Source organism: Ovis aries, chromosome 2 (assembly GCF_016772045.2).
Source record: "Ovis aries strain OAR_USU_Benz2616 breed Rambouillet chromosome 2, ARS-UI_Ramb_v3.0, whole genome shotgun sequence".
Taxonomy (NCBI): domain Eukaryota; kingdom Metazoa; phylum Chordata; class Mammalia; order Artiodactyla; family Bovidae; genus Ovis; species Ovis aries.
Genome location: NC_056055.1, coordinates 89,244,855 through 89,269,684, shown reverse-complemented (window position 1 = coordinate 89,269,684; position 24,830 = coordinate 89,244,855). Strand labels below are relative to the sequence as shown.

Sequence of the window (24,830 nt, the reverse complement as noted above, 5' to 3'; positions counted from 1 at the left end):
TATGACCAACCTAGACAGCATATTAAAAAGCAGAGACATTACCTTGCCAACAAAGGTCTGTCTAGTCAAGGCTATGGTTTTTACAGTAGTCATGCATGGATGTGAGAGTTGGACGATAAAGAAAGCTGAGTGCTGAAGAATTGATGCTTTTGAACTATGGTGTTGGAGAAGACTCTTGAGAGTCTCTTGGACTGCAAGGAGATCCAACCAGTCCATCATAAAGGAAATCAGTCCTGAGTGTTCACTGGAAGGACTGATGCTGAAGCTGAAACTCCAATGCTTTGGCCTCCTTATGCAAGGAGCTGACTCATTTTAAGGGACCCTGATGCTGGTTAAGATTGAGGGCAGGGGGAGAAGGGGACAGAGGATAAGATGGTTGGATGGCATCACCGACTCAATGGACATGAGTTTGAGTAAACTCCGGGAGTTTGTGATAGAATGGGAGGCCTGGCATGCTGTGGTCCATGGGTCCAAGGAGTTGGACACGACTGAGAGACTGAACTGAACTGAACAGATAGTCCAGGATAATCTACACATCTCAAGATCTTTAACGTCATCATATACACAAAATCCCCTTTATTATATAGGGTAACATTCATAGGTTCCAGAGATTAGGACCTGGATATCTTTGAGGGTCATTATCCAGCCTACAGGAATGATTTAAAAGTGCTTTCATAGTGGTAGTTGATGTACAGCTTTATGAATCTACCAAAAAATCACCAAACTGTACTTTAAAAGAGTGAACTTTGTAATATGTGAATTATATCTCAGTAAAACTGGGACTTTCTTAAAAAGACACAGTTGTCAGAAAAAATATAGCTATTACACAGCTCAAAAAATAAAAGGCAAACAATTTGTGTGCAGTTGTGCTCAGGCATACCATAAAGGAATGAAGAAAATTCCATAAAGTCAAGGTTAATAGTGCTTCAGATAAATCCTTCAACAACTCATATGTGGAATCAGCATGTATAGTAAAATGATATAACCACATATACATACATGCATATAATTATACACATATAAATGTAAATATATATTAAATGACACAACTACATATTTGTATATATGTGTATGTATGTATACATTTTATGAATTTATTTAATACACATGCATAAGCTGCAATGGATTGCTATATTCTAACATGGGAGAGATGATGGCACCACCAGTCTTCACTGTGGAACTCCTATTTTTCCTTTAGGATACCTGGCTTCTCTGGGTGACATGTGACCATCTGATGGAAACTCAAGTAAAGAAACCATCCATCCCTGTATTAAATATTACAAGAGCTTAATTTTACTCTCTTTTTTGAGATAAAAGATAAATAAGAAATATTCTAATATCTTCTTCCCATACCTCATGGCTGGACTTATACACAAAACATTTTAGAGACTGATGCTCTTGACTATGCTCCCAAACATCACTGAATACCAGAGTCACTGAGGAACTCATTAAAAAATAAAGAGGTTGGGCTTCATCTTTAAAGGATTCTGACTTTGTAGCTCAAGTTAACCACAGAATTTTGAAGACCACACTAGACATCACTGCCATTCATTTTTCAATGAAGTCCATAATTTGGACAGAGTAGTTGAGCCAAACAAGTGAAAGTGAAGGAAATTCACTTTCACTGAAGCTATAAGTGTAACAAGATGAAACAAAGTCAGCGATACTCTTGTTTGACCTGTTTTCAACAATTTCAGATCAAAGTCATATGACCCTGTGAATCACTGAAGCAAGTTAATTGTTCAAACAACCACTTACATAAGTAGAGGCAGTGTGCCATGGCCCTGAAGCAAAAGGAATGGTACCTCTGAGAATATCTTACTCGTTACTATTGAATTAGAATCTAGAGCAACAGGTTTCATTATGGTACTATGAGAAGATCTAAGCCCAGCTTTTAATAAAGCTCAAAAACCTAACAGCAGGGCCTACATAGGTATGAAGTCATTTAAATCATGAAAGATAAGTAATATACACTGAAAACATGAGAAGGGCATTAGAACAACATCCAATTAATAGTACAGTCCATAGACTTGAACGAATCCTTTTCTGGTCAACTTTGCAAAGTCTTTCAAACTTAAAACTAAAGAATCCTAAAGCAAAATGATATACTATCTCCTTTAAATACGACTTCTGGATTTGTAAGCATGTTAAAGAGGCATTCCAAGTAATTCTGTACCTATATAAAGATTTACCAAAAGTTTACTGATTTAATTCCCAATACTTCCCAAGCCTTTCACTAACACATGATTTTAGTCATCTAATCAAAGTGAAGTCTAACCTGGAAATGTTAATGTTTCTGGAAATAAGTCTCTTAGTGATATTTTATCTTGGGAAATGAGAAGGTAAGATCAACACATTTAATGGATAACCAACAAAGACCTGCAGCATAGCACACAGAACTCTGCTCATTGTTATGTGGCAGCCTCGATGGGAGGGGAATTGGAGGGAGAACGGACACATGTATGGCTGAATCTCTTCCCTGTTCACCTGAAACTTCACAACATTGTTAATTGGCTATACCCCAATACAAAATAAAAAGATTTTTTTTTAAAAAAGGTCAACACATTTATATAGCATGGAGATAAATTTAATTACCACAGGTAACAATGACATTTTTAAAAGAAGTTTAATTCTAGGTTCACATGGGTATATGATGAATAAGTTTTTAAAAATTCTAGGTCACTTAAGGGTATATGTGAATTTCTTAGAAGGTATCAAAATAATGTTTTCCATCACATCTCAAAATCCATAAAGCCTTTCAAACGTGTAATGCCATTTAATCTACAACCCTCCTTCAGAGACCCCCTCTCTCTACAGCCTATGTCTCCATTTATCCCAGAAAAACCCACCCCTTGTATAAGCTTAAATGATATATTTTGTTCACAGCACTGGCAGAATGGCACACAATTAGCATCCTTTTAGTCATGTCATTATTTCTAGCTCAGTGGCGTTTATTCAGATGAGCACAATTTGCAACCACTGAGCCCCGCTCTTCTGATGTTAACTGGCATCATTAAAACCCTCCTAGTGTCCAGTTCATTTGATCTTTTAAAGAATACCCTAGGTTTGTGACTGAGAGCCGGAAACTCACGGCTGGATACCCTGAGCAGCGTTCATGTTTGGTCACAGATTACTCACATCAGTTAATAATCCTCAGAGAGCAAATTCCACTTTAAGAGGGAAATCTTTTCATATGAAAAAATTTTAAACACAAAATAAAATGGAATTAAGCGGAAACGGAATTAAAATAATGAACAGCAGGGAGAAGGGGTTCCTAAATGTCATAACTTAGAAAGCTGAGGTTGTAAAATGTTCAGAGTGAAGTACCTAAAAGATCATGCCAAATCTAGGTACGGTAAAGGTCAGACAGAGGAGAGAGGATGGGCTCATAAGCGCAAAATCAGGAAATGATAAAATGCCAAGACTTCAAATTTAAAATTTTCTCTAAGTTTGATTTAGTGTTTGATTTTGCATTATCTACAAATACTGTCTATAAAAAACTGAAAATGACCAATTAACTAATTATTGAAAGCTGAAGTCTTTTCTATTTAAACAGGAAATGTCAGTATTTGAGTTTTCCCACACATTTCACACATGTGTTCAATAGTATTCCATTTTACAACTTACTACAGTCAGTTAAAATTTTATTTTGAAAATGAAAAACCATATTTAAAAATATACTTACAGCATGACAAAGTAAATGTTATAATATCCACGAATGTTTAAGAAAAGGCAAGTTCCTGCTGTCCCTTTATAGTTAAAAATAAGGCCAAACTACAACTTTCAACTGCAAAGAGTCATTGTGTAGTACATAAAAAGCTCAGCGTGGAAATAGATTCAACAAATGTACAAAAAGCGTTTTCATGCCCAGGAAGAACTGAAGGCATCAAAAAACATGCCCCAGCTACAAATAACATAGAGCTCGGTTCAAAAAGACAAGCAAATTCCTTGCCTAATGCATAGCAAATTAAACTTAATCAACTCCTCTGCAAGGTCGAGCTGGCAATCCACCTTTAAATGTCCCCACAAACAAAACATAAGAACAACAAAAGAGGTTCCAGAGAATAAGTAATAAATACTGAATCCACAGTAGGTGACAGAACCCTTACTGTACACAGCTGAGAAAAATCTGCCGTGGAACAATGTATCACATTTCCATATTAAATTATATTTACCACGCTGAAAAATGCTTAAACAAAATGCAGGATTTCTATTGGCCATTTTAATACCACATTGACCCCCTAAACCTTCCAAACCCAATCCCGTTGAAAATCTGAGTCCCATTGAAAATCATTCCCACCCCATGGAGCCCTGAAGGAGCAGCTAGACAAAGAGTTGGGATGATGGGAGAGGGCAGGGAGAACTACCTTACCCCATGATTTCAGAAATAAATCAATAAAAGAGGGTAGAATAGCCAAAACATAACCCTGGCATAGGGAATTTCCGGGAAAATCACTTCAGTGACAAATGGCCTGGAGTGAACTCTTCCAGCGGTCAAGAATCCCCAGGAAAGGGCCCTCCCCTCCTTATCTATTGCTCAATTGTACAATACTCTGCTTTGAAAATATAACACCCTCTTGGAGCTAGGCGGGATGAAAGAGCTTTTCTTCATGATCCTGCAACGCCTATTAATTTTTGCTACAAGAGACTCACAGCTGATTAAGAAAACAGAGGGTTAGCACTGCCTCACATTCCCATCTCAAGGACTTGAGAGAGAAAAATCTTAAAAGTGAATGAGCCCTCTTTTTCAGTACAATGTACTGATTTTCATTTATGCACACACCAAAAGCTATTTCTCTTCCAACTGTGGGCAATTTGTTTAGACAGAAAGTCATTTTCCTCCTTGAAGCATCAGAAGCAATGTTACTAGATTCCTATGTGGTTAAAGAATTAAATTTCAGAAAAACTATGACTCATTCACCACCACCCAGAGCACAGATTTAGAAATCAATGTCTGAAGAAGCAAAACTTGTACTGTCCCCAAAGTACATTCACACTTTTATCACAAGCGGAAAAGCAACATGATACAGTGGAAAAGCACAAGCAGTATAAAGAGCATGTGAATATCTACCTTATCATGTCAATTTGGATGTTATTTGACTTGCCAGGCTCATGAGCAAATAGCACCTACATTACAAGATTACTATGAAGTGTAATACAGGCCATAATGGACACCAAATGCCAAACATATTCACTAGCATGAAAATATGCAGCTTTAATAGTTTTGTAGTATTAAATTATAACAACACACTGCAAAAAGTACAGATCTTGACTGTATATTTCAATGAATCCTGACAAATGTACACACTATTGTAACCACCACCTCCATCATGATACAGACTATGGAAATATGGGAGCCACATATGCAATTTAAAATTTTCTAGTAACCACATTTTTAAAAAGTAAAAGGAGACAGATTAAATTAATTTGAATTACTGTCATTTTACTTAACCCAATCTATCCAAAACATCATTTTAACATGTAAAATAAGCTACAAATATTATGAGATATTTTATATAATTTTTCATACTAAGACATCAATCTGCTGTACATTTTACACTTAGAGCACAACACAATTTGAATTAGCCATCGTTCAAGTATCTAACAGCTCTTAGATACAGACCACAGTCCAGAAAATTATCTCCTGCCCCTTTCTAGTCTACCCTTCTCCCCACCCCAAGTCAATTACCATGCTGATTTCTATCCTCATAGATGAATTTTGCCTATTCATGAATTTCATAAAAATGAGATGTATGGACTTTTTGACTGGCTCCTTTCACTGAGCATGCTTCAGAGATTCATCCATATTGTTGCAAGTAGCAGTGGTCCTTTCCTTTTTATTGGTGAATAGCATTCCAATGTATAAACACAATACCCATTTGAGTTGTTTCCAAATATGCTATAATCATTAAGCTGAAATGAACACTCATATACAAGTCTTTTTGTGGATATGTTTTCATTGACTCAGATAAATATCTAGAAGTAAAATGCTGGTTCATAAGTGTACATTCAACTTTATAAGAAACTGCCAAATATTTTTCAACAGTGACTGTATCATTTTATAGTTCTGCCAATAGTGTAAGAGAGATCAAGTCACTTTACACCTTCTCCAACGTTTGATATCATCAGTTTTCTTTTTTTTTAATTACTGATTTCAGTGGTGTGTATGTTTCCCATTGACCAACAATGTTGACATTTTTCCATATTTGTCAGCCAATCATATGATATCTTTTTTAAAGAGTGGTTTGGAAAAATGAAGGGAGAGTTGTTACATGGGAAAACTGAGATGACTTACATGAAATTATTTCAATGATTAAAATAAAGGACATAATTCTAAGGACGACCTGAGTCAAGCAGAAAATGTAAATCTAGACGCCAAGAGAGGTGCTGCAAATTAAAGTACATGCTTCTCAAAAGGGAGCTGTTACTGTTACTCGGTATTAACTTGTCCCTCCCACGTGGAGAACCAGGCCAGGTTCTGCGAGATTTTCCCCTTTAACAAGAAAGGGTAGATACCTGTAATTTTTACTTTTAATTAATATTAGAATTAATTAAAAATATTAGTCCTATGATAATGAAAGAAAATGGGCAAAGGTTTTGAAATTCTAATTTCTATAAATGTTAGTGATTTATATAAAGACACACCTCCTTAATATCATAAACATTAAAACATTCAGGGTCCTCACTGATTACTGGTCAAAGACGGTATCTACTGGGACTTCCCTGTGGTCCAACAGTTAAGAATCTGTCTTGCAATGCAGGGGACATGGGTTTGATCCCTGATCTGGGAATTAGGATCCCACATGCCACAACTCTCTCGAGCGTGGCAATGAGAGGGACCATGTGCTACAACACTAAATCCCACATAATGTGTGATATATCCAAATAAATAAATATTAAAAACCAAAACCCCTCAAAATAGCTATCTATTATATTACAACAAGGGCTGTCAACCTACCAAAGACAGATGACAAAATCATTTTGAGTGGCAGGAACAGTGCCCCAGAAAAGTCATAAAGAAAAAGTTGGTGAGGGCAGCTCCCGATTCCTCTTTTCCCGCTAGACAACCATATTACAGAACATATTCTATGATATTCTTATTCTTCAGTGACTATTCATATCATGTACATTTTAGTAAGAATGAAAGTCATAGCTAAAAATACTTCAGTGGCAATGCCTACCTAGGAGTATATCCATTATTTGGGGAGAACAGAAGAAAAGATATCTCTTGATGGGATATAAAACACAACTGCTTTGGAAAACAGCCTGGCAGCTACTAAAATGGTTACACATAATTACATGATCCAGCCATTCCACTCTTAGATATATACCCAAGAAAAACAAAGCATGTGTTCACACAAGAACTTGAAAACGAAGGTTCACAGCAGCATTATTCATAATAGCCCAAAAGTGGAAACAGCCCAGGTGTGGTGCACGTGAGCTCCATCATGCCTGACTCTTTGTGACCCTGTGGACTGTAGCCCACCAGCCTCTTCCTTCCACGGGATTTTTCAGGCAAGAATACTGGAATGGGTTGCTATTCCCTGCTCCAGGGGATCTTCCTGATCCAGGGATTGAACCTGCATCTCCTGCCTGGGCAGGCAGATTCTTTACCACTGAGCTACTTGGAAACAAATCAAATGTCCATTAACTGATAAATGGATGAATAAAATGTAGATGAATGGATAAATAAAATGTCGTATAGCCATACAGTGAAATATTACTTAACTATAAAAAGGAATGAAGTATTGATACATGCTACAATATGGATGAAATCTTGAAAACATTATGCTAACTAAAAAGCCAGTAACAAAAGGCCACATACTGTTTGACTTCATTTACATGAAATGTCCAGAATAGGCAAATATATAAAGACAGAAATTAAATTAGTGGTTCCCTACAGTGGGGCAAGGTGTGGGGCATAGGGGTGGTATGGAAGGTGTGCAACTTCTTTTCGGGGTAATGAAAATGTTCTAAAATGATTGTGATGGTGGATGCACAACCAATATTCAAAAAGTGACTAAATTTCACACTATAAATAGATGAGCTGGATAGTGTGTGAATTATACCTTGATACAATGCAGTACATGGATGCAATCTCAAAAACGACAGAATGATCTCTATTCGTTCCCAAGGCAAACCATTCAATATCACGGTAATCCAAGTCTATGCTCCAACCAGTAACGCTGAAGAAGCTGAACTTGAATGGTTCTATGAAGACCTACAAGACCTTTTAGAACTAACACCCCCAAAAGATGTCCTTTTGAATATAGGGGACTGGAATACAAAAGTAGGAAGTCAAGAAACACCTGGAGTGAGTGAAGTAAGTGAAGTGGCTCAGTCGTGTCCGACTCTTTGCGACCCCATGAACTGTAGCACACCAGGCTCCTCCATCCATGGGATTTTCCAGGCAAGAATACTGGAGTGGGTTGCCATTTCCTAAACACCTGGAGTAACAGGCAAATTTGGCCTTAGAATGCGGAATGAAGCAGGGCAAAGACTAATAGAGTTTTGCCAAGAAAATGCACTGGTCATAGCAAACACCCTCTTCCAACAACACAAGAGAAGACTCTACACATGGACATCACCAGATGGTCAACACTGAAATCAGATTGATTATATTCTTTACAGCTAAAGATGGAGAAGCTCTATACAGTCAACAAAAACAAGACCAGGAGTTGACTGTGGCTCAGATCATGAACTCCTTATTACTAAATTCAGACTTAAATTGAAGAAAGTAGGGAAAATTGCTAGACCATTCAGGTATGACCTAAATGAAATCCCTTATGATTATACAGTGGAAGTGAGAAATAGATTTAAGGGCCTAGATCTGATAGATAGAGTGCCTGATGAACTATGGAATGAGGTTCGTGACATTCTGCAGGAGACAGGGATCAGGACCATCCCCATGGAAAAGAAATGCAAAAAAGCAAAATGGCTGTCTGGGGAGGCCTTACAAAGAGCTGTGAAAAGAAGAGAGGCGAAAAGGAAAGGAGAAAAGGAAAGATATAAGCATTTGAATGCAGAGTTCCCAAGAATAGCAAGGAGAGATAAGAAAGACTTCTTCAGCGATCAATGCAAAGAAATAGAGGAAAACAACAGAATGGGAAACACTAGAGATCTCTTCAAGAAAATTAGAGATACCAAGGGAATATTTCGTGCAAAGACAGGCTCAATAAAGGACAGAAATGGTCTGGACCTAGCAGAAGCAGAAGATATTAAGAAGAGGTGGCAAGAATACACAAAAGAACTGTACAAAAAAGATCTTCACGACCCGGATAATCATGATGGTGTGATCACTCATCTAAAGCCAGACATCCTGGAATGTGAACTCAAGTGAGCCTTAGAAAGCATCACTACGAACAAAGCTAGTGGAGGTGATGGAATTCCAGTTGAGCTGTTTCAAATCCTGAAAGATGATGCTGTGAAAGTGCTGCACTCAATATGCCAGCAAATTTGGAAAACTCAGCAGTGGCCACAGGACTGGAAAAGGTCAGTTTTCTTCCAATCCCAAAGAAAGGTATGCCAAAGAATGCTCAAACTACCGCACAATTGCACTCATCTCACACGCTAGTAAAGTAATGCTCAAAATTCTCCAAGCCAGGTTTCAGCAATACGTGAATCGTGAACTTCCTGATGTTCAAGCTTAGAAAAGGCAGGTTTTAGAAAATGCAGAGGAACCAGAGATTAAATTGCCAACATCCGCTGGATCATGGAAAAAGCAAGAGAGTTCCAGAAAACATCTATTTCTGCTTTATTGACTATGCCAAAGCCTTTGACTGTGTGGATCACAATAAACTGCGGAAAACTCTGAAAGAGATGGGAATACTAGACCACCTGACCTGCCCCTTGAGAAATCTGTATGCAGGTCAGGAAGCAACAGTTAGAACTGGACATGGAACAACAGACTGGTTCCAAATAGGAAAAGGAGTGCATCAAGGCTGTATATTGTCACCCTGCTTATTTAACTTATATGCAGAGTACATCATGAGAAATGCTGGACTGGAAGAAACACAAGCTGGAATCAAGACTTCCATGAGAAATCTCAATAACCTCAGATGTGCAGATGATACCACCCTTATGGCAGAAAGTGAAGAGGAACTGAAAAGCCTCTTGATGAAAGTGAAAGAGTAGAGTGAAAAAGTTGGCTTAAAGCTCAACATTCAGAAAACAAAGATCATGGCATCTGGTCCCATCACTTCATGGGAAATAGATGGGGAAACAGTGGAAACAGTGTCAGACTTTATTTTTTTGGGCTCCAAAATCACTGAAGATGGTGATTGCAGCCGTGAAATTAAAAGATGCTTACTCCTTGGAAGAAAAGTTATGACCAACCTAGACAGCATATTCAAAAGCAGAGACATTACTTTGCCGACAGGTCCATCTAGTCAAGGCTATGGTTTTTCCTGTGGTCATGTACGGATGTGAGAGTTGGACTGTGAAGAAGGCTGAGCACCGAAGAATTGCTGCTTTTGAACTGTGGTGTTGGAGAAGACCCTTGAGAGTCCCTTGGACTGCAAGGAGATCCAACCAGTCCATTCTAAAGGAGATCCGCCCTGGGATTTCTTTGGAAGGAATGATGCTAAAGCTGAAACTCCAGTACTTTGGCCACCTCATGTGAAGAGTTGACTCATTGGAAAAGACTCTGATGCTGGGAGGGATTGGGGGCAGGAGGAGAAGGGGACGACAGAGGATGAGATGGCTGGATGGCATCACGGACTCAATGGATGTGAGTCTGAGTGAACTCCGGGAGTTGGTGATGGACAGGGAGGCCTGGCATGCTGAGATTCATGGGGTCACAAAGAGTCAGACACGACTGAGCGACTGAACTGAACTGAACAACTGTTTACATAAAAAGAAAGGAAAACTAAAGGTACTAGTGATTCACAGAGTCTCTTTCTTCTAGTCCTAAATATTCTTTTCCTCTGCCACCTGATGTTGCTGCTTGAGATTTAGAAAAGTATTCCTTTGATGTTGTATCTTTTCTCTGCACTATTTCTGAATTTCAAATATATTTGGTGTACTTAACATGATGCTTTCCCCTACTAGGCTGTGCACCCCTAGAAGGCTGAACATGCTCATAAATCTTTATATCCAGAGAACCTTGCACAGCCTGGCTTCAGTTCTCAATATTTTTATTTTAAAATTGATGTTTTTGGTGTCCTGCCTAGGGAATTTTTGCCCAGCGTGTGCACTGCAGTGGACATAGGACAGGGGGAAGCTGTGCCATCTCTTTTTTCCTTGGTCTTCTCACTACTTCTACTCATCAGAGAATAAATGAAAAACTTGGCAGAACACTGTTGAAAGGCTGCCAACCCTTCTATTTGAACATCTTTCCCAACAGGCAACAAACTTTATGAAATTATGAGATAAACAGGATCCCTTTTACACTTACAGCCCATAAACCCAAAAGGCAAAACAATGACAGCACTTTTTAAGTGTAAAATAAAAAGTATGGATTTAAATATGATCTTTAGTCAACAAGATGGATTTCTAAAACATCTTTTAAAAGTATTCATAACAATACATCAATGATTTTAAAATAAATATTTTAAATTACTTCCACTCCTCTTAAATATTCTCCAAAGCTCCAAAGCTAAGCCTACATAGGGCAAATCCACTGTGAGGAAAAAATGCTCATTTTAGACCTTCCTTTTCCATATGGGCCCCTCAGGGGTAACAAGCAGAATTGTCATATAACAAGAAGAAATGCTGCCCTCAATGAAGTGATGATATAATTGAACTGTTCTCTGTACTAACAAATAATACTGCCAGAAACTTAGGAACAAATTGCTACATTACAACTTTCTATTTCATGCTCAATAAACGTGGAAAGTTACTTAAGAAATAAGCTAACTATTTATATATGTTAGTGTTAGTTGGGCTTCCCTGGTAGCTCAGCTGGTAAAGAATTCCCTTTCAGTGTGGGAGACCTGGCTTTGAGCCTTGGGTTGGGAAGATCCCCTAGAGAAGGGAGTGACTGTCCATTCTTATTTTTTAAGTAACTTTCCATGTTTATTGAGATAGCCAATGGGAATTTGCTGTATGACTCAGGGAACTCAAACAGGGACTCTGTAATAACCTAGAGGGGTGGGAATGGTCAGGAGCCAGGAGGGAGAGTCAAGAGGTAGGGCACATGTCTACACCTATGGCTAATTCACACTGACATATGACAGGAATCAAACCAGTATTGTAAACCAATCAACAATAAAAAATTAATTAACATTAAAAAAGTAAACTAACCATAAGATCATAAAATATCCATAAAACTCTAAAATATTTAGTTCAAGAAAACAATTCAAAAGAAAGGAAAAACTTTACATACGTAATTACTTCTAGAATCCAATTGAAAATGAATTATTTGATTACATATGATACTTTCACTCAATGGAAAATAATTAAGCCATGAAAACCTGTAGCTACATCAAAAATCATTCTAGTAAGATGTAAATTGAGAAGAGGGAAAGTATAAAATATATGTGCAAAGAAAATACAGTGGGAAAAATGGAAAAATCAAAATGGTTTTGTGAAATGTGGATGAAGGATGCTTTCATTATCCAAAGTAAATGTGATGTTATTAATATAAAAATCTAAAGTAGGATAAAAACACTTCAAAGAGTCAGATGTGGCTGAGCATGCATATATGAAGAAACATGTCAATACAGCTTTAAAATATAAAATTCAATAAATGACCCATAAAGCACCAAAAATCAATCTATTTTGGCTCAAATATCTTTTTCATTAGGATCTCTATGCAAAGCCTAAATAATTTGAAACCTTATGCATTAGTGTATCATAAAGGAAATAGAGAAATACAAAGGAAAGAGTTCAAACTTAATGCCACAAAAAGACTTATCCATTTAATATCAGAACAGGACAAGGGCAGTGAACAAAAACATGACCAGCAAAAACACAGAGTGACAGGATATGAATTGTATCTCAATAAAGCTGTGGGGTTTTTGTAAGTGATTAACGTATTGTCTCTGAATTCAGGTAGACCTGGGTTTGAATCCTGGCTCTACAACATTTTAGCTGGATGACTCTGGGCAAATATTTAACCTCTGTCAGCCTCCCAGAAGAAAATAGTACTTTATCACATAAAGAGCTTTTTTTCATAAGATTAAATCATATAAGAAATATAATGATTATAGTATACAGTGCTTACTACATAGAAAGCACTCAGGAAGTCAATAGGTGCTTACTATTATGATTATTAAAATATCTCTAATAGTTTTCCATCTGAAAGCACTCTGCTAATTTCATATAAAAATAAAGGAAATGTCATCTGTGGACAAAATAGCTAAGTGGAACATATGTGTCTTTACTTGATATTTCACATGGCTTCATAAAAAGCTCTCTTTATAGTAAAAGGCCCAGAAAAGAATTCATGATTTCCCAGTATCCTTTATTTATAAGGATACTTATCCAGTATCCAGTATCCTTTGCTTCTTAGAAGCAAGAAGACAAAATTGTTTTATCAATCATTCTTATAGGAATGAAACATAACACAGCTGACCAGGGCTGTGTTAAAAGCAGGGAAGTTAAAAGCAACAGAGAAGAAAATATGCAAAGGACCTGAATGCTGCTGCTGCTGCTGCTGCTAAGTCGCTTCAGTCGTGTCCGACCCTGTGTGACCCCATAGACGGCAGCCCACCAGGCTCCCCCGTCCCTGGGATTCTCCAGGCAAGAACACTGGAGTGGGTTGCCATTTCCTTCTCCAATGCATGAAAGTGAAAACTGAAAGTGAAGTCGCTCAGTCGTGTCTGACCCTCAGCAGCCCCATGGACTGCAGCCTTCCAGGCTCTTCCATCCATGGGATTTTCCAGGCAAGAGTACTGGAGTTGGGTGAAGGACCTGAATAGAGTACTTCAAAAAGATACACAAGTGGCCAACACACATGTGAAAATATGTTCAATATTACTAGTCATCAGGGAAATGCAAATCAAAGCCACATGTGATAACACTTTGTACTCACTAGGAAGTGAAGAAGTGAAGTGAAGTCGCTCAGTTGCGTCCGACTCTTTGCGACCCCATGGACTGTAGCCTACCAGGCTTCTCCAACCATGGGATTTTCTGGGCAAGAGTGCTGGAGTGGATTGCCATTTCCTTCTCCAGGGGATCCTCCTGACCCAGGAATTGAACTGGGGTCTCCTGCATTGCAGGCAGACTCTTTACCCTCTGAGCCACCAGGGAAGCCCCCACTCACTAGGAAGGCTACAGTTAAAAAAAACAAGCAGATAAGCATTGCTGAAATGGGGAGAAATTAGAACATCCACACTCTGCTGGTGTGAACATAAAACAGCACAGCCACTTTGGAAAACAGTTCTGGATGCTCCTTAAACAGTAAACACAGAGTAACCATATAATCCAGCAATTTTATTCCTAGGTATATATCCCTCAAAAATGAAAACATACATCCATGCAATAACATATTCACAATATTCACAGCAGCAATATTCATAATAATCAGCAAAAATCCAAACGCTCATCAAATGATGAATGGATGAATAAAACATAAGATAGTTGCATCAAATATTATTGGATCATAAAAAGAAGTGGAGTATTGGTACATACTTTAAAGGTGATGAACCTCATAAATATGTTAAGTGAAAGAAGCCAGTTACAAAAGACAATATGTTGTCTTTATTCAGATGGAATCCATCCTTTCAATCTCTCACTGGAATCCATGATAAATGATTAAGCAGAAATAATTACAGGTTGAATCTGACCCTATCAAGGACAAATGAGTCTCGTAATGACTTTCAAAATTGAAGAGTCCATTGTCCATTGTCCATGAGTTAAGAGTTAACTCATAACACAAAGGCAAGGATGAGAAAGCCTGTGTGCTTAGTTGCTCAGTGGTGTCCGACTCTTTGCGACCTCGTGGACTGTAGTTCTCCAGGCTCCTCTGACCATGGATATTCTCCAGGCCAGAACTCTAGAGAGGGTAGCCTTTCCCTTCTCCAGGGGATATTCCCAACCCAGGGATCAAACCCAGGTCTCCTGCATTGCAGGTGGATTCTTTACCAGCTGAGCCACAAGGGAAGCCCAGGAATACTGGAGTGGATAGCCTATCCCTTCTCCAGGGGATCTTCCTGATCCAAGAATTGAACTGGGGTCTCCTGCATCACAGGCAGATTATTTACCAACTGAGCTATCAGGGAAGCCCTCTTTAAATATAGGGTTATCCAATTTACTCTCTTCAAATTGTTTTTAAAAATTTCACAGTTTTAGGTTGTCTTTTCATATTCTTAATTATATTTGATAGCAAAAGATCCACAGAGAAATAGAGAAATCACTACCAAATGTTTCTGGGAAGAAGATCCATAACCATGCTGAATATTTTCATTCTTGAAACTCTTGGCAGCCATCAATGCTTCACACATGGTATCAATTAAAAGACAGAATAAATAGCTTCATAGAATTCATGTTGGCTTCTGTGGATAGCATGCTGGCAAAACACCAAAAGATTAGCCCAAAATTACTAAATGTGGCCTGGCAAGGGCCACCAAGTTGAGTATATTTTACAACTTTAACACACGTCACAGAACATAACAGCAGCAGCTCCACAAATAATGAACACACACATACAGACACACAGCTTGGAAAGATTAAGCAAAAGAGAAAGATTTACTATTACTATAAGGCCCCCCACAGGGGACTAGATTATTTCTATTTATTTAGATGAAGTGAAGTTGCTCAGTAGTGTCCGACTCTTTGCAAACCCATGAACTGTAGCCTACCAGGCTCCTCAGTCCATGGAATTTTCCAGGCAAGAATACTGGAGTGGGTTGCCATTTCCTTCTCCAGGGGATCTTCCCAACCCAGGGATCGAGCCCTGGTCTTCCACCTTGTAGGCAGATGCTTTCCCATCTGAGCCACCAGGGAAGCCCTATTTAGATGAACATAAAGTTATTCATTACCAAACATAAAAAAGAACATTCTACTACCAAAATTAACAGTGATGCAGTTTCAACAAATTTCACAACTGTAGACATTTGTAATATCTATAATGAAAATATGGTAAAATAACACTTACTCACAACTAGTAAGCGTCAATAAAATAGTGGGTTCTTCCCCCAGACAAGAAAGAGAGATGAAAATGAAGGGATAAAAAATAAGTATCAGTCATGTCTGACTCTTTGCAACCCCATGGACTCTCCAGTCCAGAATACTGGAATGGGTAGCTGTTCCCTTCTCCAGAGGATCTTCCCAACCCAGGGATCAAACCCAGGTCTTCCCCATTGCAGGCAAATTCTTTACCAGCTGAGCTACCAGGGAAGCCCTATAATAAAATGAAGTTAACTCATTAATGGTATTGCTTTTTGACTTAGGAATGCCCATCTTATTATAAAAAGGACTTAAAGAGGTTAGTATATATTTGTTAGAAGGACAATATATTAAATTCTTATCTCATTTGTAACATCTCAGTTGAAATATTTTTGCAGTGAATATGGGATTTGGATTTTACAGCATTAAAAAAAAAAGAGGTGGGTGGAGAAAGACAAACACAGTAAGAGACAGGTCTTTAACCAAGCCAGGGAAAGAAGTATTGAAGTACCAAATTAGACACAGGCTTTATTTATTAAATAAAATACTTAGGACATGATGCCTCAATTCTGTATTTTAAATGGATGACCAAAAAGGACCTGCTGTATAGCACATGGAACTCTGCTCAATGTGATGTGGCAGCTTGGATGCAAGGAGAGTTTGGAGGAGAATGGATACACATATGGGCTTCCCAGTGGCGGAGTGGTAAAGAATCTGGCTGTCAGTGCAGCAGACACAAGAAATGCAGGTTCAATTCCTGGGTCAGGAAGGTCCCCTGGAATAGGAAATGGCAACCCACTCCAGTATTCTTGCCTGGAAAATTACACGGACAGAGGAGTCTGGTGGACTACACAGTTCGTGGGGTCAAAAGAGTCAGACATGCCTAAGCACACATACACACATACATGTACATGGATACACGTATATGTATGGCTGAATCCCTTCACTGTTCACCTGAAACTTTCTCAACATTGTTTGTTAATTGGCTATACCCCAATACAAAATAGAAAGTTACAAAAATTAAACATGTTCTTTCCATTAAAAAGATGTTATTTTCTATATAATGAACGCTTGTACCTACCCCCCTAAATTCAGATGTTGATATCCTGATCCTCAAGGTGGTGGTATTAGGAAATGAGATCTTTGGAAGGAGATTAGGTCTTGAGGGTAGAGCCTTCATGCCAGGGATTAGTGCGCCTATAAGGAGATTACAGAGAGCTACCTTGCCCCTCTGGCTATGTGAAATTATAGTGAGAAGACAGCTATGAATCAGGAAATAGGCCCTCAGCAGACAGTGAAAGTGCCAGCGCCTTGATCATGGACTTTTTAGCCTCCAGAACTGTGAGAAATAACTGATGTTAATAAGCCATTCATTATGTTATTATTATAGCAACCTGAATGGATTCAGATTGCCAAGAGTGTCTGATAGTGGGCTCAGAACTGTCTTTATGAGTAGTGGTTTGGAATGGAGAAACAGATTTAGGGCTACAATGTAACAATCTCAAGAGGTCTCCTTTCAACACACAAGAAAGTACCAAAAGCTTTGGCAGGGAACTGTTAGGATACCATTTATGAGAAGAAACTAAGTTACTATCATATTTTATATGAGTTTTAGGGGAAAGATGAAAAAACTACTTAGACTCTCCTTGAAGACACGAACTATAAGCAATTTTTTAGGGACAAGTTTGACATTTAAAGAGCACCTATGTGGGCAGATATCACCCACATTACTAGATCTATTTTGTGTGTCATGCCATTTCACCCTCATTTGAGGAAACAAGGGTCAAAGGGGTTAAGTAAATCAAAGGACACTCAGCTAATGACATATATACTAGGTAGACAATATGTCCATCTGAAAACAAAGATGCTTTCTACCACTTTAGGCAACATTTTTTATACCCTCAGTACTAACTACAGTTAACAATGATATCTTACAGAAGTGGAATGAGGAAAATCACTTCTTATGAGTTAATAAGCACTTATAGACAACAGAGCCTTATAGAAAGGAAAGGATGGGTGGAGATCACAATGGAATGACCGAAAAAAATTATGTCCTATATTTAGTTTCAGAAACAAGGTGATTTCTGTTTGGAAAAAATAATGACAAGGAAATACTCCCAAATGGTAGAACTATTTATTGTGAAATGAAAACAATTATTAAAGTGGTACTTTCCAATTCCAAATGACTGACTGAAGCAGTGAAAAACAAATTCTACCAGTTAAAAACAAGTAGCTATGGTTACAGGTCAACATACATGAACCACAAACCAAAAACCTACAATAGATACCAAAAAAACTAGAAAGAAACCCAAGAAAACTACTAAAGAAAATCAAACCATAAGGGAAGAAACAAACAGAAGAAGGGAGCAGAGCACTACAAAACCAATGGGAAAACAAGTGACAAAATGGCAATAAGTATATGCCTATCAGTAATCATTTTAAATGTCAACAGACCAAATGTCCCGACCAAAAGACATCAGGTGGCTGACTGACTAAAAGATGTCTACATGTCTACATGTTGCTTACGAGAGATTCACTCCAGAGGGGCACACACAGAGTAACAGCAAAGGGAAGGAAAAAGATATTTCATACAACCAGAAATGACAAGAAAGCAGGTGTAGCAGTACTCATTTCAGACAAAATAGAATTTTAAAACAAAGCTTTTAACAAAAGACAAGGAAGGGCCTTATATAATGATAAAGACTTAAGTACAAGAAGAAGGTGTTACACTCCTTGATATATATGTACCCAATACAATACATAAGGGGCTTCCCTAGTGGCTCAGATGGTAAAGGGTCTGCCTGCAATGTGGGAAACCCAGGCTCGATCCCTGGCTCGTGAATACCCCCTGGAGAAGGAAATACCAACTCACTCCAGTATTCTTGCCTAGAAAATCCCATGGACGGGGGAGCCTGGCAGGCAACAATTCATGGGGTCGCAAAGAATGGACATGACTGAGTGACTAGTGCTAAATATATAAAGCAAATACTAACAGACATGTGGGGGAAATCAACAATAAAATGATAATAATAGGAAACGTTTACACTCCATACACATCAATGGGTGTATAAACACATCTTTTAGACAAGAAAATCAATAAAGCAACCATAGTTTTAAATGACACAATAAACCAGGTGGCCTTAAATAGATATCTCCAAGATGTTCCATCCCAGAGCAGAAAAATACACATTCTTTTCAAGTGCACATGGAACATTTTCCAGAAGAGAGCAAATTCTAGGCCACAAATCACAAGTTTAAGAGGATATAAATTCTGTCAAAATGTTTCTTTCCGAACACAATAGTATGAAACTTGAAATCAATTACGGAAAGAAAACTGAGAAAATACAAATACCTGGAGACTAAACAATATGCTACCAAAACACAAAGGGTCAATGAACAAATCAAACAGGAAATCTGAAAATACCCTGGGACAGCTGAAAATGGAAATACAATTTCCCCAAATCTGCGAGATGCAGCAAAAGCAGTTCTAAGATGGAAGTTTACAGTGACACAGCCCTTCCTCAGAAAATAAGAAAAATCTCAAATAACCAACCCAACCTACCATCTAAATGAATTAGAAAAAGGACAAACAAAGCTCAAAGTCACCAGGAGGAAGGTAAGAATAAAGAACAGGGAGGAAATAAATACATTAGTGGCATAAAAACAAAAACAAAAAGATCAATGAAACCAAGAGCTGATTTTTTGAAAAGATAAGCAAAATTCATAAACTATAGCCAGGTTCATCAAAAAGAAGTAAGAGAGGACCAAAAAAAAAAAAAAAAAAAAGAACTGAAGAGGAGAAATAACAATTGATACCGCAGAGTTACAAAAAATCGTAAGACAATACTACAAATAGTTATATGTCAACAAATCGAAAAATCTAGGAGAAATGAACAAATTTCTAGAAACATGCAAACTGTTAAGACTGAATCAGGAAGAAACAGACAATCTGAACAAATTAATCACTACAAGTGAAAATGAATTTCTAATAAAAAAAAATTCCCAGCAAAGAAAGTCCAGCATCAGAGGGTTTCACAGGAGAATATTACCCAAAACATAAAGAAGCGCTAATACCTATCCTTCTCAAACTAGTCAAAAGAACTGAAGAGAATGAACACTCACAAATTTACTCTACAAGACTAACACTATCCTTATACCAAAGCCAGACAGACAATACAAAAAAGAAAGTTTCAGGCCAATAACTTTGATAACTATAGATACAAAAACCCCTTAAACAATTATTAGCAACTTCATCCAATGGTATACAAAAATAATCACATACCATGATCAAGTAGGATTAATTCTAGGAATGTGAGGATAATTTAACATTGGCAAATAAATGTGGAACATCACACTAAGAAAAAAATAAAAACCACATGATCATCTCTATGAGTGATAGTCGCTCAGTCGTGTCCAACTCTTTGCAACCCCATGGACTGGAGCCCACCAGGCTCCTCTATCCATGGAATTCTCCAGGCAAGACGACTGCAGTGGGTTGCCATTTCCTTCTCCAATCATCTCTATCATGCATAAAAAGTATTTCACAAAATTCAATATCCATTCAAGATAGAAAAATCTCAAAGTTGGTGAAAAAGAAATACATCATAACATAGTAAAGGTCAGGTATTACAAACCTACATTACACTCAATTGTAAAATGGTGAAAAACTAAAAGACTTTGCTCTAAGTTAACAGATAAATGTAAAAAATGTGGTATGTGTGTGTCTGTGTGTGTGTGTCTGTGTGTGTCTGTGTGTGTGTATGCGTATTCCAAATATACATAATGGAATATTCAGTTCAGTCTCTCAGTTGTGTCTGACTCTTTGCGACTCCATAGACTGCAGCATGCCAGGCCTCCCTGTCTATCACCAACTCCCGGAGTTTACTCAAACTCATGTCCATTGAGTCAGTGATGCCATCCAGCCATCTCATCCTCTGTCATCCCCTTCTCCTGCCCTCAATCTTTCCCAGCATCAGAGTTTGTTCAAATGAGTCAACTACTCACATCAGGTGGCCAAACCATTGGAGTTTCACCTTCAACATTAGTCCTTCCAATGAACACTCAGGACTGATTTCCTTTAGGATGGAGTGGTTGGATCTCCTTGCAGTCCAAGGGACTCTCAAGAGTCTTTTCTATACCATAGCTCAAAAGCATCAATTCTTCTGCACTCAGCTTTCTTTATAGTCCAACTCTTACATCCATACATGACTACTGGAAAACCATAGCCTTGACTAGACGGATCTTTGTTGGTAAAGTAACGTCTCTGCTTTTTTTTTTTTTTAATAGTTTTTTATTTTTTTAATTTTAAAATCTTTAATTCTTACATGCGTTCCCAAACATGAACCCCCCTCCCACCTCCCTCCCCATAACATCTCTCTGGGTCATCCCCATGCACCAGCCCCAAGCATGCTGTATCCTGCGTCAGACATAGACTGGCGATTCAATTCTTACATGATAGTATGCATGATAGAATGCCATTCTCCCATATCATCCCACCCTCTCCCTCTCCCTCTGAGTCCAAAAGTCCGTTATACACAGCTGTGTCTTTTTTGCTGTCTTGCATACAGGGTCCTCATTGCCATCTTTCTAAATTCCATATATATATGTTAGTATACTGTATTGGTGTTTTTCTTTCTGGCTTACTTCACTCTGTATAATCGGCTCCAGTTTCATCCATCTCATCAGAACTGATTCAAATGAATTCTTTTTAACGGCTGAGTAATACTCCATTGTGTATATGTACCACAGCTTTCTTATCCATTCATCTGCTGATGGACATCTACGTCTCTGCTTTTTAATATGCTGTCTAGGTTGGTCATAACTTGTCTCCCAAGGAGTAAGAGTCTTTTAATTTCATGGCTGCAGTCACCATCTGCAGTGATTTTGGAGCCCCCAAAACAAAGTCTGCCACTGTTTCCACTGTTTCCCCATCTATTTCCCATGAAGTGATGGGACCGGATGCCATGATCTTAGTTTTCAGAATGCTGAGCTTTAAGCCAACATTTTCACTCTCCTCTTTTACGTTCATCAAGAGGCTCTTTAGTTCTTCTTCACTTTCTGCCATAAGGCTGGTGTCATCTGCATATCTGAGGTTATTGCTATTTCTCCCAGCAGTCTTGATTCCAGCTTGTGCTTCTTCCAGTCCAGCATTTCTCATGATGTACTCTGCATATAAGTTAAATAAGCAAAGTGACAATATACAGCCTTGACTTACTCCTTTTCCTATTTGGAACCAGTCTGTTGTTCCATGTCCACTTCTAACTGTTGCTTCCTAACCTGTATATAGGTTTCTCAAGAGGCAGGTCAGGTGGTCTGGTATTCCCATCTCTCTCAGAATTTTCCACAGTTTATTGTGATCCACACAGTCAAAGGCTTTGGCATAGTCAATAAAGCAGAAATAGATGTTTTTCTGGAACTCCTTTGCTTTTTCAATGATCCAACAGATGTTGGCAATTTGATCTCTGGTTCCTCTGCCTTTTCTAAATCTAGCTTGAACATCTGGAAGTTCAAGGTTCACGTATTGCTGAAGCCTGGCTTGGAGAATTTTGAGCATTACTCTACTAGCATGTGAGATGAGTACAATTGTGCAGTAGTTTGAGCATTCTTTGGGCACTGTCTTTCTTAGGGATTGGAATGAAAACAGACATTTTCCAGTCCTGTGGCCACTGCTGAGTTTTCCAAATTTGCTGGCATATTGAGTGCAGCCCTTTTATAACATCATCTTTTAGGATTTGAAATAGGTCAACAGGATTTCCATCACCTCCACTAGCTTTGTTCCTAGTGATGCTTGCTAAGGCCCACTTGACTTCACATTCCAGGATGACTGGCTCCAGGTGAGTGATCACACCATCGTAATTATCTGGGTCGTGAAGATCTTTTTTGTACAGTTCTTCTGTGTATTCTTGCCACCTCTTCTTAATATCTTCTGTTAGGTCCTTACCATTTCTGCCCTTTACTAAGGCCATCTTTGCATGAAATATTCCCTTGGTATCACTAATATTCTTGATGAGATCTCTAGTCTTTCCCATTCTACTGTTTTCCTCTATTTCTTTGCACTGATTGCTGAGGAAGGCTTTCTTATCTCTCCTTGCTATTCTTTGGAACTCGGCATTCAAATGGGTATATCTTTCCTTTTCTCCTTTGCTTTTGGCTTCTCTTCTTTTCACAGCTATTTGTAAGGCCTCCTCAGACAGCCATTTTGCTTTTTTGCCTTTCTTTTTCTTGGGGATGGTCTTGCTCCCTGTGTCCTATACAATGTCTCGAACCTCTGTCCATAGTTCATCAGGCATTCTATCAGATCTAGTCCCTTAAATCTATTTCTCACTTCTACTGTATAATCGTTAGGGATTAGATTTAGGTCATACTTGAATGGCCACCTGATGCAAAGAGCTGACTCATTTGAAAAGACCCTGATGCTGGGAAAGATTGAAGGCGGGAGGAGAATGGACGACAGAGGATGAGATGGTTGGATGGCATCACCAACTCAATGGGCATGGGTTTGGGTGGGCTCCAGGAGTTGGTGATGGACATGGAGGTCTGGCGTGCTGGCAGTTCATGGGGTCTCAAAGAGTCGGACACGACTGAGTGACTGAACTGAACTGAGCTGAATGGTCTAATGGTTTTCCCTACTTACTTCAATTTAAGTCTGAATTTGGCAATAAGGAGTTCATGATCTGAGCCACAGTCAGCTATTACTCAGCCATAAAAGAGAATGAAATTCTGTAATCTGCAACAATGTATATGAATCTAAATTCATACATATTGTTGTATGAATACATTCTGTGTCTGAATTATCTAAATAAGTCAGACACAGAAAGATAAATACACTATGTTATCACTTATATGTGGAAACTAAAAGATAAAGCAAACAAATGCATATAACAAATTAGAAACAGACTCGCAGATACAGAAAACAAGTGATTCTCAGTGGGGAGAAGGAGGGGGATGAGGGAAGGTAAGGGGATCTGATTAAGAGATACAAAATACTACACATTAAAAATACTACACATAAAATAAATAAGCAACAAGAATATTATTGTATAGCACAGGGAAATTTAGCCATTATTTTTTTAATAACTTAAAGGGAATATAATCCATACAAGTATTGAATTACTATGCTGTACACCTGAAACTAATATATTATAAATTAACTTCGATTAAAAATAATAATAAAGCTACTTACAAGACTGCATAAAAATATTAAAAAAATTTTGTTTGGTCAGTGAATGACCTTTGATGTAATTACTACATTTCTCCAAAACATTAAAGATTCCCTTTGTTGCGCTGTACTTTTGGAAGCAGTCTTAAGTTCAGAAGAAGATTTAAAGGCTCAGTTCTAACATTAATCCATCCTACCCAATACGATCACCAGGAAAGGAAGAATCTTCGGCCAATCTTCAAGCCAACAAAAGTTTTTGCTATCTATAAAACTGAGATACCATGTCAATTTGCTCACCTCCTCTGCTTCTAAAGCTCTCTAATCACAGAACCAAGAAGCAAATATACTCAAGATTTCTTCTATAAGCATTATTCACTTTATACTATCAAGAAGAGATAACAATGAAGAAGAAAGTAAAGCATGATTTTCTTTAGCCTCTAGAGAATGTATACATGTTTCAAGACTCCCCTTTACAGAGAATTTGTAGACAATCTTGCTTCATTCTACTGAACAAAGAAAGATCTCTAGATATAAACAGTCTGACTTTCAGTTACTAGAATTTATCTTACATCCTTTTAAGCACAATGCCTTGTAAATTATTTTCTTCCAAATTATACAAACC

The 24,830-nt window shown here is 38.1% G+C and overlaps 1 protein-coding gene across 3 annotated transcripts in view; it reads right to left on the bottom strand.

The window, feature by feature from the left end:
- The window catches only part of FOCAD (focadhesin), a 298,144-nt gene that overhangs the window by 128,134 nt on the left and 145,180 nt on the right, over nt 1-24,830 (bottom strand). The gene's annotated exons all lie outside the window — the stretch shown is intronic.